The 17,040-nt window shown below is 43.5% G+C and overlaps 1 protein-coding gene across 3 annotated transcripts in view; it reads left to right on the forward strand.

Moving 5' to 3' along the window:
* The window catches only part of fam167a.L (family with sequence similarity 167 member A L homeolog), a 76,560-nt gene that overhangs the window by 37,533 nt on the left and 21,987 nt on the right, over window positions 1–17,040 (forward strand). Inside the window, exon 1 of one of the 3 annotated variants that reach the window (XM_018264104.2) lies at window positions 3,040–3,134. The exons of the other annotated variants lie outside the window; for them this stretch is intronic. The gene's annotated coding sequence lies outside the window, so the exon portion shown is untranslated. Of the gene's footprint in view, window positions 1–3,039; window positions 3,135–17,040 lie in introns of those variants that run through there. 3 annotated transcript variants of the gene reach the window in all.

A 17,040-nucleotide genomic window follows, 5' to 3' on the forward strand; every position in this document is an offset into this window, starting at 1 on the left:
ACACATGGTCAAATTCGGGGACATTAGTCGCCAAGCAACAAAACTCCTTTTCTTCAGGGCGACTAATCTCCTCGAACTGCCTTCCCGCCAGCTAGAATGTAAATCAGCGGTGGGATGGCACCCGGATTGCTTCATTTTCGGAAGTTGCCTGAACTTCGGAAAACAACTCGCTCAGAGTGCCATCTTGCATTCTAGCCAGCGGGAAGTCAGGGGAAGGCAGTTTGGGGAGATTAGTCGCCGCAAAGAAGAGGAGATTTGTTGCCGAGCGACTAATCTCCCAAATCTGACCCTGTGCCTCTGCCCTAAGGGTCTGGCCACACGGGCAGATTTGGGGAGATTAGTCACCAGGCGACAAATCTACTCTTTTTCGCGGCGACTATTCTCCCCGAACCAAATTGAAAATCGCCTGGGGGTAGGCACTTGGCGCGCTTCATTTTCTGAAGTCGCCTGAAGTTTCCTTGTGAGGCAATTACAGGCGACTTCGGAAAACGAAGTGCTCCGAGTGTCTGCCCCCAGGCGATTTTTATTTTAGCTGGCAGAAGGCAGATCAGGGAGATTAGTTGCGCAAAGTAGAGGAGAATTGTCGCCTGGCGACTAATTTCCCCGAATATTCCCGTGTGGCCAGACCCTAAAGGAGAGAGTTTGACTTTCCTCTGCCCTTTAGTCTTTATCTATATAGCAGCAGCATTGTACTCAGTGTTTACAAGACATGAACACAAAAATAAATTGGACAGTGGAAATAAATAAATCAATGCTGGAGTTTTCAATACTGAATTGGGATGAGGTCCTGCCCAAAAGAGCTTATAATCTATTAGGAAGAGGCAATATAGTAACCCACAGCAACCAATCAGCGGTAGCATTGACTGCACCTATTACTACATTACACCCGTATACCTTAATCCTTCAGTCACACTATTATTTATATATATTTATAGAATTGATGCTGGCGCTGTGCAAATTGCCTTCCATCAGAGAAATGTCGGTCCCCACCTATAACAAAGAGGTGCAGATTAGGTGCGGTCCCCTTGTATCAATACTCTTGTTCCTCGCTCTGATGTAAAACAAGAACTTACATTTGTATTGACTTGTTACAACAATAAATCTCTTCCCTCCCTGCTGCCAATGCTCAGATGTGGGAGGATAAGGTGTAACCCCATGGGCCTTTCATCTGAAGCTGGTTGGTGCCATTGTTGCATCAATTCTGTGGCTTAGACATTAGCAATCTCAAGATCTAAACTCATTTTCTTACCTGTACCCCATGTAGTTCCTCCTCTTGCCTCTAACTGTTCCTCTGGTTCCTATATGGAATTCCCTATATCCATGTGCTGTGGGAGGCGCAGTGCTGGGGGGGGTGAAATGCTAGGGGTCGCCTCCTTGTATTGTGTCACATAGTCATGTATTTGTATCACTTGTCTTGTAGTTCTTTTCCATGTTTCTGCAGTTTATAGTTTAGGATTCCTGCACTGTGGGGCTCCAGTCAAAATAACAACTGGCAATGAGATAATATCATTTAACAAAGGGAGTGTTATTGGCAAAGACTGTTCACTCTTGGCCTAGTGCTGATCCACAGGCAGTTCCAGATACAATAATGACCTTTTATAGTTCCAGGGGTACCCAGGGCACAAATAATCACTCACCCCAAATCTCCCCACAACTGGCCTTCAGACTGGGCCCTCTTAGCTCATAACAAGGTTACAGATATATAGAAACATTGGGGTGTCACCCTGCTATAGTTCCAGGGGTACCCAGGGCACAAATAATAACTCACCCCAAATCTCCCCCCAACTAGCCTTCAGACTGGGCCTTCTTAGCTCATAATAAGGTTACAGATATATAGAAACATTGGGGTGTCACCCTGCTATAGTTCCAGGGGTACCCAGGGCACAAATAATCACTCACCCCAAATCTCCCCCTAACTGGCCTTCAGACTGGGCCCTCTTAGCTCATAACAAGGTTACAGATATATAGAAACATTGGGGTAACAGTCACCCTGCTATAGTTCCAGGGGTACCCAGGGTACAAATAATCACTCACCCCAAATCTCCCCCTAACTGGCCTTCAGACTGGGCCCCCTTAGCTCATAACAAGGTTACAGATATATAGAAACATTGGGGTAACAGTCCCCCTGCTATAGTTCCAGGGGTACCCAGGGCACAAATAAACTCTCACCCCAAATCTCCCCCTAACTGACCTTCAGGCTGGGCCCCCTTAGCTCATAACAAGGTTACAGATATATAGAAACATTGGGGTAACAGTCACCCTGCTATAGTTCCAGGGGTACCCAGGGTACAAATAAACACTCACCCCAAATCTCCCCCTAACTGGCCTTCAGACTGGGCCCCCTTAGCTCATAACAAGGTTACAGATATATAGAAACATTGGGGTAACAGTCACCCTGCTATAGTTCCAGGGATACCCAGGGTACAAATAAACACTCACCCCAAATCTCCCCCTAACTGGCCTTCAGACTGGGCCCCCTTAGCTCATAACAAGGTTACAGATATATAGAAACATTGGGGGGCAGTATTCTCTCCAGGTCTATAAGGGCAAATTGGCATTTTTCACCCTATTTACCTTTTGGCCAAGTGTTTTGATCCTCTCTAGATGAGGCAGCCCCACAGTTTGGGAGCTGCTTCCCTAACCTGAAATGAATTAGTCAGTGATCAGCATCATTTCTTTATATAACTGCAGCCATATTGGGAGGCACCATGAGAGGAACCCAGTGCAACTACAACTACTCAGATAATCAGGGGCCCTGTTTGGCACTTTTATGATAGTAGGAGATATAGTAGAACAGAAAGTAAAGAGAAGGAATAAGAAAAAACCTTTCTGCACTAACATGAACTTGAGAAACCTTTTGGGTGGGGGGAGCATCTTCCCTGGGTGCTATAGAACTTCCTTTATTTTTGTTCCTCTGTCTGAGCACCGAGGGCCCCGCACACCGCCAGGTTCCTTTCTCTTCTCCATTCAGATGGGCAGCTTTGTGCAAGTCATTCACAGCTACAGAATAGGCATTTAACTTGGCTTATTTACTTAAGAGTGGGAGTGGTAGAATGGGAGGATGTGCCAGAAGCATAAAAGCAGCAGCAGACTCTGTCGTGCCTATGAATTGGCTCGGAGGTATCACTGGAGAGGTGAGCCCGGATTCCTTCCTCTCTTATTATTTATCTCTTTAATTAATTCTATTTCTCTCCTTTTTTATCTCTGTTGGATTTCAGCCCCTGTGGCTGCCCTGACATTTTCTGTTTCCAATTCCCTGTAACTCACTCACTAGTGACAGTAGAGCAGTATAATCTGTATAACGCAGAATGCTGGGGAAGACTGACTGCTGCTACATTGCTTCAAGAGTCAGAACCAGGGAACAGAAAAGGGCAGACAAATATCTCTTTCAATTGCAATTTCACATTGGATCATTTTCATGTGGAGAAGTATATTTTCTTACATTGTGCAACAAACAGTTTTTGGGTGGATTTTGCCTTTAAGTTATGCAGACACTGTGCACAGGTCACCCCTTGAGACTGATGTCCTGGGGGAACTTGTTTTTTTTAAAGAAAACATGGTCTTATGTATCCTGAATCCCAGTTCCCATTGCTAATGGCACATTAATCAGGCGCGGCACTGAGAAGAAGCATATGGCAGGCGGGTAAGTGGCACATTGCATATATAAAACTGTCACCTGCATGAGAAATTCTTCCACACTTGGCACAATATTATGCTCAGATTCCAGGCTGAGCTGCACTCTAGTCTATGTGCATGCAGAACAATCAGTCTGGCCAATTGTCTTCTAGGGTGATGGCACCAATGTTGAAGAGCAACGTTAGTTTAACCACTAGATCATTTGGAGCATGAGCCGGCTCACTGGCATGGAAAGGATTATTACTATATCACTATATTAGTATCTGGCCATGGGATATATATATTTATATCACCTATATGTACCTATAACTTATGTCTGGTCATGGGACAATCAGTGGAGCACTCGACTTGGCCAATTTGGGCTTATCATACTCAACATGTTTTAGGCATATACTGTATGACTTGGCAATGCTATTTTGTGGACCGTTGCCGCTTGGGCCAATGATTGGACACCAGGAACCTGTGAGGAACTCAAAACCCCACACTCCTTCCATGACCCAAGGTGGTCCTATCCCTATAGGCTTATCTGTCCAACTCTACCAGATTTGGATTGCGGATAGTTTGTGTCGATACAGGAGTCAACAAAGTTCTACAAATGCAACTGCTCCTACTTTTACTGGTGAACTAGAGGTGCCATTGTGCATTATATTTATCCCCATTGACTACATCTTGATCTGCCTTAAATTGACATCACCAGAGAGTTTCAGGGTAGAAAGGAGATTTTCTGTCACCCCCTGAACTTTAAAGGGCAACACAATTTTCTTTGTAAAAATCCATCTTATGCATTATTTCATTCTGTTATAAGCGATGGATATATTTATCTGTAAATGTAGGGTGTACAACCCTTCAACTACCATCTCTGAACTCCCAGCGTCCTCACTGAGTCACTGCTTAACATTCAAACCTGTGCTTAAGATACAGAGCATGTCCATAATCTACTTATCCTTTAATGAGACGGAGCTTTAGGAGATGTGTCCTCAAACAGCCGCAAACATTTACCCCATCATGACCATGAATTCCTCTTAAAGGAGAAGTCTACCTTACAATGGAACTTTCTGTATATAGAGCAGAAAGTGGCATTCTATACAGCTTACTTTTTTGCAGATTTTTTGTGGCAAAAAAGTCTTGGTTTTCTCAGGACAGACGAGCAATAGAAAATGGGGGGCGGGGGATGGTAATAAAATTGAGCTTCTCTAACTAATCAATAGGTCTTTAAATGTCTTTTAAAACATTATATGTGAAGCTTTATTTGTTAAACATCTACTGCAGAGAAGTGGAGTTTGTATTGCTATGACAGTTCTCCTTTAAGGATTTCACTGTACGTAAATACAAAAGGAAAGTATGAATGCAGAACTATAATAATGACACTGTACAAACAAACCTTCCGTGAGTACCAATTCATGCCTTTAATGGGAACACACACTTTGTTCCCTTGCAGGGGACTAATAATGTACCAGAACGGAAATACATTCTGGCACCAAAATCCAGTAAGTGATTTTAAAAGAGCACATAAAGCTGTTTCTGTATGTATGGCGCATGAATAAGCTTTTTCATTTGCTATGGCCCAGTTTAACATTACTGCTATTACTTTGGTAAGGTCCATCCTGACTATATCAGAGTTTATTTGGCATGGTCCATTGTGACTATATCAGTATTCATTTGGTATGGTCCATTCTGACAATATCAGTGTTCATTTGGTATGGTCCATCCTAACTATATCGGTTTTTATTTGGTCTGGTCCGTTCTGACTATATTTGTTTTCATTTGGTATGGTCCATCCTGACTATATCAGGGTTTATTTGGTATGGTCCATCCTGACTATATTAGTTTTCATTTGGTTTGGTCCATCCTGACTATATCAGTATTCATTTGGTTTGGTCCATCCTGACTATATCAGTATTCATTTGGTATGGTCCATTCTTACAATATCAGTGTTCGTTTGGCATGGTCCAACCTATTTGGTATGGTCCATTGCTATTACTTTGGTAAAGTCCATCCTGACTATATCAGGGTTTATTTGGTATGGTCCATTGTGACTATATCAGTATTCATTTGGTATGGTCCATTCTGACAATATCAGTGTTCATTTGGTATGATCCATCCTAACTATATCGGTTTTTATTTGGTCTGGTCCATTCTGACTATATTTGTTTTCATTTGGTATGGTCCATCCTGACTATATCAGGGTTTATTTGGTATGGTCCATCCTGACTATATTAGTTTTCATTTGGTTTGGTCCATCCTGACTATATCAGTATTCATTTGGTTTGGTCCATCCTGACTATATCCATATTCATTTGGTATGGTCCATTCTGACAATATCAGTGTTTATTTGGTATTGTCCATTCTGACAATATCAGTGCTCACTTGGTATGGCACATCCTATCTATACTGCTGTTTGTTTGGCATGGTCTTGCCTTACTGTAATGGTTTTCATTTGGCATGGTCCACCTGACTGTATTAGTGTTTATTTGGTATGGTCCATTGTGACTATATCCATATTCATTTGGTATGGTCCATTCTGACAATATCAGTGCTCACTTGCTCACATCCTATCTATACTGCTGTTTGTTTGGCATGGTCGTGCCTTACTGTAATGGTTTTCATTTGGCATGGTCCACCTGATTGTATTAGTGTTTATTTGGTATGGTCCATAGTACAGCAGCCAGATAAACACTACCTTGCTTCATGCCAAGCATTTAAAAATGATCTTGGGCTTGTAGAATTAAGACTTTCTTAAACTTTAGTGAAAATGGGAAAGGCCAGAATATGGAATGAAGTGTTTTTCTCGGAATTGGGAATCCCCACTCTTCTCCTCTCCATGAAGCTCTCTGGACCTCCCGACCCCCAAACATAGATCTATAGATTAGACCACTCAGTTCAACAGTCCTTCCTCAATACATGTTTCATTGTACATATTGGAAACTTACCCTCTTCCATAACCCTATTTCTCTGTTCAGCAGGCTGGGCAGAAAATCCCTTTAGTCACCACTTAGCATGGGTCCCACGTGTGATCAGTTTCCTGGCCGAGAGCACAATAGTGAGCAAAGATCCACTAATTTGGCAACTTAGTCAAAGAAATGGGTCATCTTGATGTGTATGACTTGATTTAGTCTTATTGCAGTGGACTGACCAGAACCTCTGACTGGTTGACCCTACTGTGGAGTATAGGTGGGCTCTCGGACAAGATTATAAAGGTTGTGGCCAAACCAAAACAGTAGAGTTTTATGCGAGACTGAAACTGCAAGCAGAGCAAACATGATCATTGTTATAAAAAACAATGTAAGAGAGAAACAATTCTGTATTTACTTCTTAATACTTCATGGAACCAATACCCTGTGTACTTGTTTGTCTTGCTACAGAAGCTTTCGCCAAAAGGCAAATTGCCCTTTATTCTTAGACATAACAAGGGGTTAGTGTGTCAGAGGCGTGGGCTGTGCACATACCTCCAGCTTTAATGGATTTATTAGATGCACAGTCTGATTGTTGGCCTTGCACGTCCTAGTGAGGATGAAACCACAATCTGGTCACTGTGTCTCCCTGATGTTATGAACCTTGGCATTTTTTACTACGTTTGCAGCCTGGTTTTGGGGCCATGTTTTTTTTTTATTATTATTATTTCTTTGCTTTATGGACCTGATTGCTTAAGTGAAGCAATAAATCACCCAGGCAGCCGGAGTTCAGTGGATTACTCACTGGGAAACCTGTTTAACATGATGTTAAGGCTCCAAGCTTGTTGGGATGGATTTTTCCACAGGAATTAAAGACATATACACAGAATCCTCTCTCCATCCCTCATTAATGGGGTCCTTCTTCCTTAACAATGAGCAAGTAGCAATGGAGCTTTTCAACTTCTCTGTGGGGCCCAGGCTTCTGCTGCCTTGGAACCAAACAGGCCTTGACCTCCTTCTTTTGTATTACATTAGTAAGCCCTAAATACTCTACAGTGCCCACCTACCTGCAGAACTTTCCCTGTCAATATGGGGCCCTTCTGGTAAAAATGATGGTTGATTCCAATGTTATTAATAGGGAAAAAGATAAATATATCGGCCGGTATTTTTTTCCAGAAAGGTGGAAACCCTACTTAAAGGGGTGGTTCACATTGCAGCTAACTTTTACTATGTTATAGAATTAAATTTCAATGCAGAGCAGGATTAGTCAGCCAAAGCCCTTCAATAGGAGGCCGAGCTGTGAGCAATTAGTAAGACAGACAGAGTGACTAAGGCCAGATGCTCTGTGCATGAGATAACTGGGAAGGGGGAATCGTTAAACGGTTCCTGGTTAGTTTGAATGTTTCCATTCTGCTGGAAAAGAGATGGGGGAGCTAGCTGGCAGTTGGAGCTGTTGCTTGTGGCAATAAAAGGGATTGTTCACCTTTAAATTAACTGTTAGTATGATGTATGATATTCAGAGACAAATTATAATTGTTTTTCATTTTTTATTATTTGGGGTTTTTGAGTTATTTAGCTTTTTATTCAGCAGCTCTCCAGTTTGTAATTTCAACAAATAGGTTGATATGGTCCAAATTCCCCTAGCAACCATGCATTGATGTGAATAAGGGACTGGAATATGAATAGGAGAGGCCTGAATAGAAAGAGGAGGAATAAAAAGTAGCAATAACAATACATTTGTAGCCTTACAGAGCATTTGTTTTTTTAGATGGGGTCAGTGACCCCCATTTGAAACTTGAAAGAGTCAGAAGAAAAAAGCAAATAATTTAAAAAAAATATAAAAAAGAAAGAAAATTTGAAGACCAATTGAAAATTTGCTTGGAATTAGCCATTCTCTCCTATTGTAGGGTTAAATCATAAAAAGTGCCAAAGTGCAAAAAAAAAATGGACGCACAAATGATGTGTTTTTAGCACTGCCTTAAAGGGGTGATTCACCTTTAAGTTAAACTTTAATATGTTATAGAATGTCTTATTTCTAGCAACTATGCAATTGGTCCTTATTATGTTTTTTTTTATAGTTTTTTAAAGATTTTCCATCTTTTTCTGTCTCCTTGCAGCTTTCAAATGGGGGTCACTGACCCAGGCAGCCAAAAACATCTGCTCTGTGAGGCTGCAATTTTATTATTATTGCTTTTCATTCCTTATCTTTCTATTCATTCCCTCTCCTATTCGTATTCCAGGCTCTCGTTCAAACCACTGCTTGGTTGCTAAGCTAAGCAAGACCCGGACAACCAGATAGCCGCTAAAATTCCAAACTGGAGGTCAGCTCCACAAAATGAAAATCAAGGGAAAGTAAACCCTCTTTATCAATGGCATTTATATTGGCATGACGAACAGGTCCCGGCTACAAGTAGAAGCTGAGACAATATCTCTTTGGCTAAAATTATATATATATATATATATATATATATATATATATATATATATATATATATATATATATATATATATATATATATATATATATATAGTGAATAAAGTACCCCCTATTGTAAATTTTAAGGATATTATATGTCACCAAGAAGTTGCGAGGCTGAAGGCCGAGTGCTTTTACATAGGTCATTGAACTCCAAGGTAACTTCTAATATCCTCATATTTGCCAACAAGGGGTACTTTATTTATAATAATACACAAGTTTTAGTGAGCCATGTAACAAAAATGATATAATTTACAAGATATTCATGGCTATTGTGTATTATATTATTATATATTATTATATATATGCCTGAATATTCCTCTCTTCTCCCCAGAAGTGACTGTGGGACTGGGCAGAGGTGGTTGCAAATAGTTTTTTTTTTTACATTGGAGGTGTAATAATGAGAAATTATTTCTTTTTTGGGATTCTGAGCCCTGAGTGCCCTGTTTGCATGACAGTTAGAATGGCTGATTTAGCAGACGGGAGCTGTTCTCCCTCCCCACGGCTATTTAAATGTTAATAGTGACAGTCAGACACTAAAGCGCAGAAGTATGAACTGCTGGCTCAGAGATTAGCCCCGGGGAGACAGAATAATAAGCCCAATTATTAGCAGATCCCGACTCTCCCAAGAATGGGCTTTGGATTTTTATGAATAAATAGTGAAATTCTACATGCTTTTGTTAGCCATTGTGTCAGTGACCTTCAGCACCGAGGTGCAAGGCTTTAGTTCCCAGGAAATCCCAGGCACTTGTTAGAATTGGGGCTTGGGCTTTTGTACAGGAGGGATGACAAAAGTGAGTTATAACGTTACAGCTCAGAGCTCGCTGTTAATGACTCCATATTGTGCGCAGATAGAAGACGTTTTGTGCCCGATGCTTTTGTCAAGGTTCCGCCGACTCACTTGCATCACTGGATCCACTGTTTGATGGCGGGCGGGAGATAGGGATGCCAACATGAGCACTGTGGGAAACGACTGCTGAGCACTGACGTTAGGGACACTTGTGTCTGTCTCTGGTTTTTGGCTGCACATGTCTGGGCTGTTATAAAAGGGAGCTTCACCTTTAATGTAACAGTTAATATGATATGGACAGTCTGGGGTATTTATCTTATCTAGGTGGGGTGTTATTACTAGAGATGTCGCGAACTGTTCGCCGGCGAACTTGTTCGCGCGAACATCGGGTGTTCGCGCTCGCCGGAAGTTCGCGAACGTCGCGCGACGTTCGCCATTTTGGGTTCGCCATTGTTGGCGCTTTTTTTTGCCCTCTCACCCCAGACCAGCAGGTACATGGCAGCCAATCAGGAAGCTCTCCCCTGGACCACTCCCCTTCCCTATAAAAACCGAAGCCCTGCAGCGTTTTTTCACTCTGCCTGTGTGTGCTGAAGAGATAGTGTAGGGAGAGAGCTGCTGCCTGTTAGTGATTTCAGGGACAGTTGAAAGTTTGCTGGCTAGTAATCGTTTTGATACTGCTCTGTTATTGGAGGGACAGAAGTCTGCAGGGGTTTGAGGGACATTTAAGCTTAGGTAGCTTTGCTGGCTAGTAATCTACCTTCTACTGCAGTGCTCTGTATGTAGCTGCAGTGGGCAGCTGTCCTGCTTCTGATCTCATCTGCTGACTGCTGCAATAACAGTAGTCCTTGTAAGGACTGCTTTTATTTATTTTTTTGTTGTTTTACTACTACTACTACTACTACTACTATAAGAGCCCAGTGCTATTAGTCTAGCAGTGTTGGGGAGTGGGACTGGTGTGCTAATCTGCTGCTCCTAGTAGTTCAGCAGCACCAACTTTAATTTTTTTTTTTTAATATTCATTTTTTTTTTATTTTACTTTTTTTATTTTACTACCGCTGTAGTAGTGTATAAGTTGACCTTTTAGGCATTATTTGCCCTGTAGGCATTATTTGCACACTGTTTTCTTCAACCCGCCATCGAGCTGTGTGACCTTGTTCACATTCTGTCTAAATATCCATAATATTACCGTCTCCAGAAAAAACACCGGAGTCACTTTTTTCAAGCAGCCATAATATATTTTACGTAATCCGTATCCACCGCTGTAGTAGTGTATACGTTGGCCTTGTAGGCATTATTTGCACACTGTTTTCTTCAACCCGCCATCGAGCTGTGTGACCTTGTTCCCATTCTGTCTAAATATCCATAATATTACCGTCTCCAGAAAAACACCGGAGTCACTTTTTTCAAGCAGCATTCATATATTTTACGTAATCCGTATCCACCGCTGTAGTAGTGTATACGTTGGCCTTGTAGGCATTATTTGCACACTGTTTTCTTCAACCGCCATCGAGCTGTGTGACCTTGTTCCCATTCTGTCTAAATATCCATAATATTACCGTCTCCAGAAAAAACACCGGAGTCACTTTTTTCAAGCAGCATTCATATATTTTACGTAATCCGTATCCACCGCTGTAGTAGTGTATACGTTGGCCTTGTAGGCATTATTTGCACACTGTTTTCTTCAACCCGCCATCGAGCTGTGTGACCTTGTTCCCATTCTGTCTAAATATCCATAATATTACCGTCTCCAGAAAAAACACCGGAGTCACTTTTTTCAAGCAGCATTCATATATTTTACGTAATCCGTATCCACCGCTGTAGTAGTGTATACGTTGGCCTTGTAGGCATTATTTGCACAGTGTTTTCTTCAACCCGCCATCGAGCTGTGTGAGCTTGTTCACATTTTGTCTAAATATTGATAATATTATCGTCTCTAGAAAAACCACTTGAGTTACTTTTTTTCAAGCAGCATTCATATATTTTACGTAATCCGTATCCACCGCTGTAGTAGTGTATACGTTGACCTTGTAGGCATTATTTGCACACTGTTTTCTTCAACCCGCCATCGAGCTGTGTGACCTTTGTTCCCATTCTGTCTAAATATCCATAATATTACCGTCTCCAGAAAAAACACCGGAGTCACTTTTTTCAAGCAGCATTCATATATTTTACGTAATCCGTATCCACCGCTGTAGTAGTGTATACGTTGGCCTTGTAGGCATTATTTGCACACTGTTTTCTTCAACCCGCCATCGAGCTGTGTGACCTTGTTCACATTTTGTCTAAATATTGATAATATTATCGTCTCTAGAAAAACCACTTGAGTTACTTTTTTTCAAGCAGCATTCATATATTTTACGTAATCCGTATCCACCGCTGTAGTAGTGTATACGTTGACTTTGTAGGCATTATTTGCACAGTGTTTTCTTCAACCCGCCATCTAGCTGTGTGTATTATCGTTTCCAGAAAAACCAACTGAGTTTTTGTTGTTGTTGTTGTTTTTTTAAAAATAATGCCAGGCAAAGGCAGGCCGCCACGCAGAGGCCGTGCTAGGGCCGTGCTGCTATGCAATCCTGTGGCCCTAGCAAATTGCCCAGTTTTAAAAAGCCAATGACCCTGAACTCCCAAAATGCTGAAGAGGTAGTTGACTGGCTTACACAGCACACCCCATCCTCTACCGTTTCTAACTTTACCACAACATCCTCCTCATCCTCCACTGCTATGGCCACCCCACGTAACACTTCCTCCACCACCGGTGCCCCTTCTTCACTGGGGTCAGAGGAGTTATTTTCCAATGAGTTTCTTGAACTGAGTAATGCGCAACCATTATTGCCAGAAGAAGATGAAGGAGATGAGGACCTTACACCAGATTTAATTCTGGCAGAGAACACGATAGAGATGGACATAATGAGTGATGAGGAGGAGGTCCCCGCTGCTGCTTCCTTCTGTGATGTGTCAGAAGAAATTGATGCATCTGAGGAGAATGATGATGAGGAGATTGATGTTTTGTGGGTGCCTAGTAGAAGAGAGCAAGAGGAGGGTAGTTCAGATGGAGAGACGGAGAGTCAGAGAGGCAGTAGGAGAATAAGACTTAGAAGAAGCAGGGAGGACAGCCCGCAGGGATCAGCAGGGCAACAACATGTATCGGCACCTGTGTTCAGCCGGCCAACGCACCCGCCATTGCCGCCAATACCGCCAACTCCGCCAACTTCTACTGTTACCGCCAGATCGCACACTTCCAAAAAGTCAGCAGTGTGGGATTTTTTTAATGTGTGTGCCTCTGACAAAAGCATTGTAATTTGCAATGAGTGCAGTCAGAAACTGAGCCTTGGTAAGCCCAACAGCCACATAGGTACAACTTCTATGCGAAGGCACATGAGCGGCAAGCACAAAGCACTTTGGGAGCAACACCTCAAAGGCAACAGGCAAACTAAAAGCCACACTCCTTCTGGTCCAGCATCTTACTGCTCTACCTCTGCTCTCCTTGACCCGTCTGAACCACCCTCCACTCCGCCTTCCACCTTGACCACCTGTTCCCATTCCCAGTCATCTGCCACCAGCCAAGTTTCTGTGAAGGCCATGTTTGAGCGTAAGAAGCCAATGTCTGACTGTCACCCCCTTGCCCGGCGTCTGACAGCTGGCTTGTCTGCACTCTTAGCCCGCCAGCTTTTACCATACCAGCTGGTGGACTCTGAGGCCTTCCGCAAATTTGTAGCAATTGGGACACCGCAGTGGAAGGTACCCAGCCGCAATTTTTTTTCTAAAAAGGGAATACCACACCTGTACCAACATGTGCAGAGCCAAGTTACCGCATCTCTGTCACTTAGTGTTGGGCCAAAGGTCCATATGACTACTGACGCATGGTCCTCCAAGCATGGTCAGGGCAGGTATGTCACCTACACTGCCCACTGGGTGAACTTGGTAATGGCTGGGAAGCAGGGAATGGGTAGCTCAACAACAACAGTGGAGTTGGTGTCACCGCCACGGATTGCACGCGGTTCTGCCACCACCTCTACTCCTCCATCGCTCTCTACCTCGTCTTCTTCTTCTTCTTACTCTGCTGCTGGGTCCTCCTTCTCCTCCTCCACACCTGTGCACCCCCAGCTCCCCCTAGGCTATTCGACGTGCCAGGTACGCCGTTGTCACGCTGTCTTGGGGATGACGTGCCTGGAAAGCAAAAACCATACCGGATCTGTACTCCTGTCATCTCTGCAGTCACAGGCCGATCGGTGGCTGACCCCACACCAACTGCAGATCGGAAAAGTGGTGTGTGACAATGGAAGCAATCTGTTGGCAGCGTTGAGACTAGGCAATTTAACACATGTGCCCTGCATGGCACATGTGTTAAATTTAATAGTCCAACGTTTTGTCTCCAAGTACCCAGGATTCCAGGACGTTCTCACCCAGTCCAGAAAGGTGTCGGCCCATTTCAGACGTTCCTACACAGCCATGGCACGCCTTGCTGACATTCAGCAGCGCTACAACATGCCAGTCAGGCGTTTGATTTCTGACAGCCAGACTCGCTGGAATTCAACGCTCCTTATGTTGGAACGTCTGCTGCAACAACAAAGGGCCGTCAACGAGTACCTTTTTGAACTGGGTGGTAGGACTGGATCTGCACAGCTGGGGATTTTTTCCCCCGTTACTGGGTGCTTATGCGCGATGCCTGCAGGCTCATGCGACCTTTTGAAGAGGTGACAAATATGGTCAGTCGCACCGAAGGCACCATCAGCGACCTAATACCCTTCGCTTTCTTCCTGGAGCGTGCCGTGCGACGAGTGACAGATGAGGCTGTAGACCAGCGTGACGAGGAGCTGGAAGCGCACGATTTCTGGTCGGAATCACCAGAACGAACCCAGGCACCTGCTGCAACGCAGGGAGAGGTGCCAGAAGTGGAGTCAGAGGAGGAAGGTGGCTTTGTGGAGGAGGAGGAGGAGGACCAACAGGAGCAGGCTTCCCAGGGGGCTAGTGGTGACCTTTTGGGGACCCCTGGTCTTGTACGTGGCTGGGGGGAGGAGACCGTGGATGATGCAGTCCTTGATAATGAGGAAGCGGAGATGGATAGCTCTGCATCCAACCTTGTGAGAATGGGGTCTTTCATGCTGTCATGCCTGTTGAAGGACCCCCGTATCAAGAGGCTTAAGGAGAAGGACCTGTACTGGGTCGCAACGCTACTAGACCCTCGGTACAAGCATAAAGTGTCAGAAATGTTACCAACATACCACAAGTCCGAAAAGATGCGGCATTTACAAACCAGCCTGCAAAACATGTTGTACAATGCTTTTAAGGGTGATGTCACTTCAGGAACTCATCAACATTCCAGGGGCAGAGGTGCCAGTAATCCTGCCACGAGCACACCTGCAAGGACAAAGCCCTTTGGCCAGTCTGTAACGTCAGACATGCAAATGTTTTTCTGTCCAAGGCAGCGCCACAACCCTTCTGGATCCACCCTCAAAGAACGCCTCGACCGGCAGGTAGCGGACTACCTGGCATTAACTGCAGATATCGACACTCTGAGGAGCGATGAACCCCTGGACTACTGGGTGCGCAGGCTTGATCTGTGGCCAGAGCTGTCACAATTTGCCATGAACCTCTTGTCTTGCCCAGCCTCAAGTGTGCTCTCAGAAAGGACCTTCAGTGCAGCAGAGGGATTGTAACTGAGAAGAGAACTCGCCTAGGTCACAAAAGTGTCGATTACCTGACCTTTATTAAAATGAATGAGGGGTGGATCTCGGAGGGTTACTGCACGCCGGAAGACTTGTTCTGACTTCTATGCAGCTGTCCTTCTCTTCAAGCCTCATGACTCCACACACAGCTGTCCTTTAGCGTCCTCCTCCTCCCTCCGCCACCGTTACAAACTAGGGTGCAAACCCTACTGGTTTAATTTTTTCTGGCCTCTGTGCTTCAGTGGCTGCAACCAAAAAAATGCATATTTTCTGCATTTATATGGCATAATTTTTCTGGCCTCTGTGCTTCAGTGGCTGCAACCAAAAAAATTTATATTTTCAGCATTTATATGGCATAATTTTTCTGGCAACTGTGCTTCAGTGGCTGCGACCAAAAAAATGACTATTTTCAGCATTTATATGGCATATTTTTTCTGGCCTCTGTGCTTCAGTGGCTGCGGCCAAAAAAACTGGGCAAACAATGCCTACAAGGTCAACGACGTTGACCTTGTAGGCATTGTTTGCCCAGTTTTTTTGGCCGCAGCCACTGAAGCACAGAGGCCAGAAAAAATATGCCATATAAATGCTGAAAATAGTCATTTTTTGCCATACGTTGACTCAACGTATATGGCAAAAAATGACTATTTTCAGCATTTATATGGCATATTTTTTCTGGCAACTGTGCTTCAGTGGCTGCGACCAAAAAAAATGCATATTTTCTGCATTTATATGGCATAATTTTTCTGGCCTCTGTGCTTCAGTGGCTGCAACCAAAAAAATTTATATTTTCAGCATTTATATGGCATAATTTTTCTGTCAACTGTGCTTCAGTGGCTGCGACCAAAAAAATGCATGTTTTCTGCATTTATATGGCATAATTTTTCTGGCCTCTGTGCTTCAGTGGCTGCAACCAAAAAAGTTTATATTTTCAGCATTTATATGGCATAATTTTTCTGTCAACTGTGCTTCAGTGGCTGCGACCAAAAAAATGCATATTTTCTGCATTTATATGGCATAATTTTTCTGGCCTCTGTGCTTCAGTGGCTGCAACCAAAAAAATTTATATTTTCAGCATTTATATGGCATAATTTTTCTGGCAACTGTGCTTCAGTGGCTGCGTCCAAAAAAACTGGGCAAACAATGTCTACAAGGTCAACGTATGGCGAAAAATGACTATTTTCAGCATTTATATGGCATATTTTTTCTGGCAACTGTGCTTCAGTGGCTGCGTCCAAAAAAACTGGGCAAACAATGCCTACAAGGTCAACGTATGGCAGTTGTTTAAAGAGAACAGTAGATTACTAGCCAGCAAAGCTACCTAAGCTAAAATGTCCCTCAAATCCCTGCAGACTTCTGTCCCTCCAATACAGAGCAGTATCAAGCAGATTACTAGCCAGCAAACTTACTATCATCTGTCCCTGAAATCACTAACAGCTCTCCCCCTACACTATCTCTTCCAAGCACACACAGGCAGATTTTTCAGATACATTTTTGCCCTTGATCCCCCTCTGGCATGCCACTGTCCAGGTCGTTGCACCCTTTAAACAACTTTAAAATCATTTTTCTGGCCAGAAATGTCTT

Source organism: Xenopus laevis, chromosome 5L, assembly GCF_017654675.1.
Source record: "Xenopus laevis strain J_2021 chromosome 5L, Xenopus_laevis_v10.1, whole genome shotgun sequence".
Lineage (NCBI taxonomy): Eukaryota > Metazoa > Chordata > Amphibia > Anura > Pipidae > Xenopus > Xenopus laevis.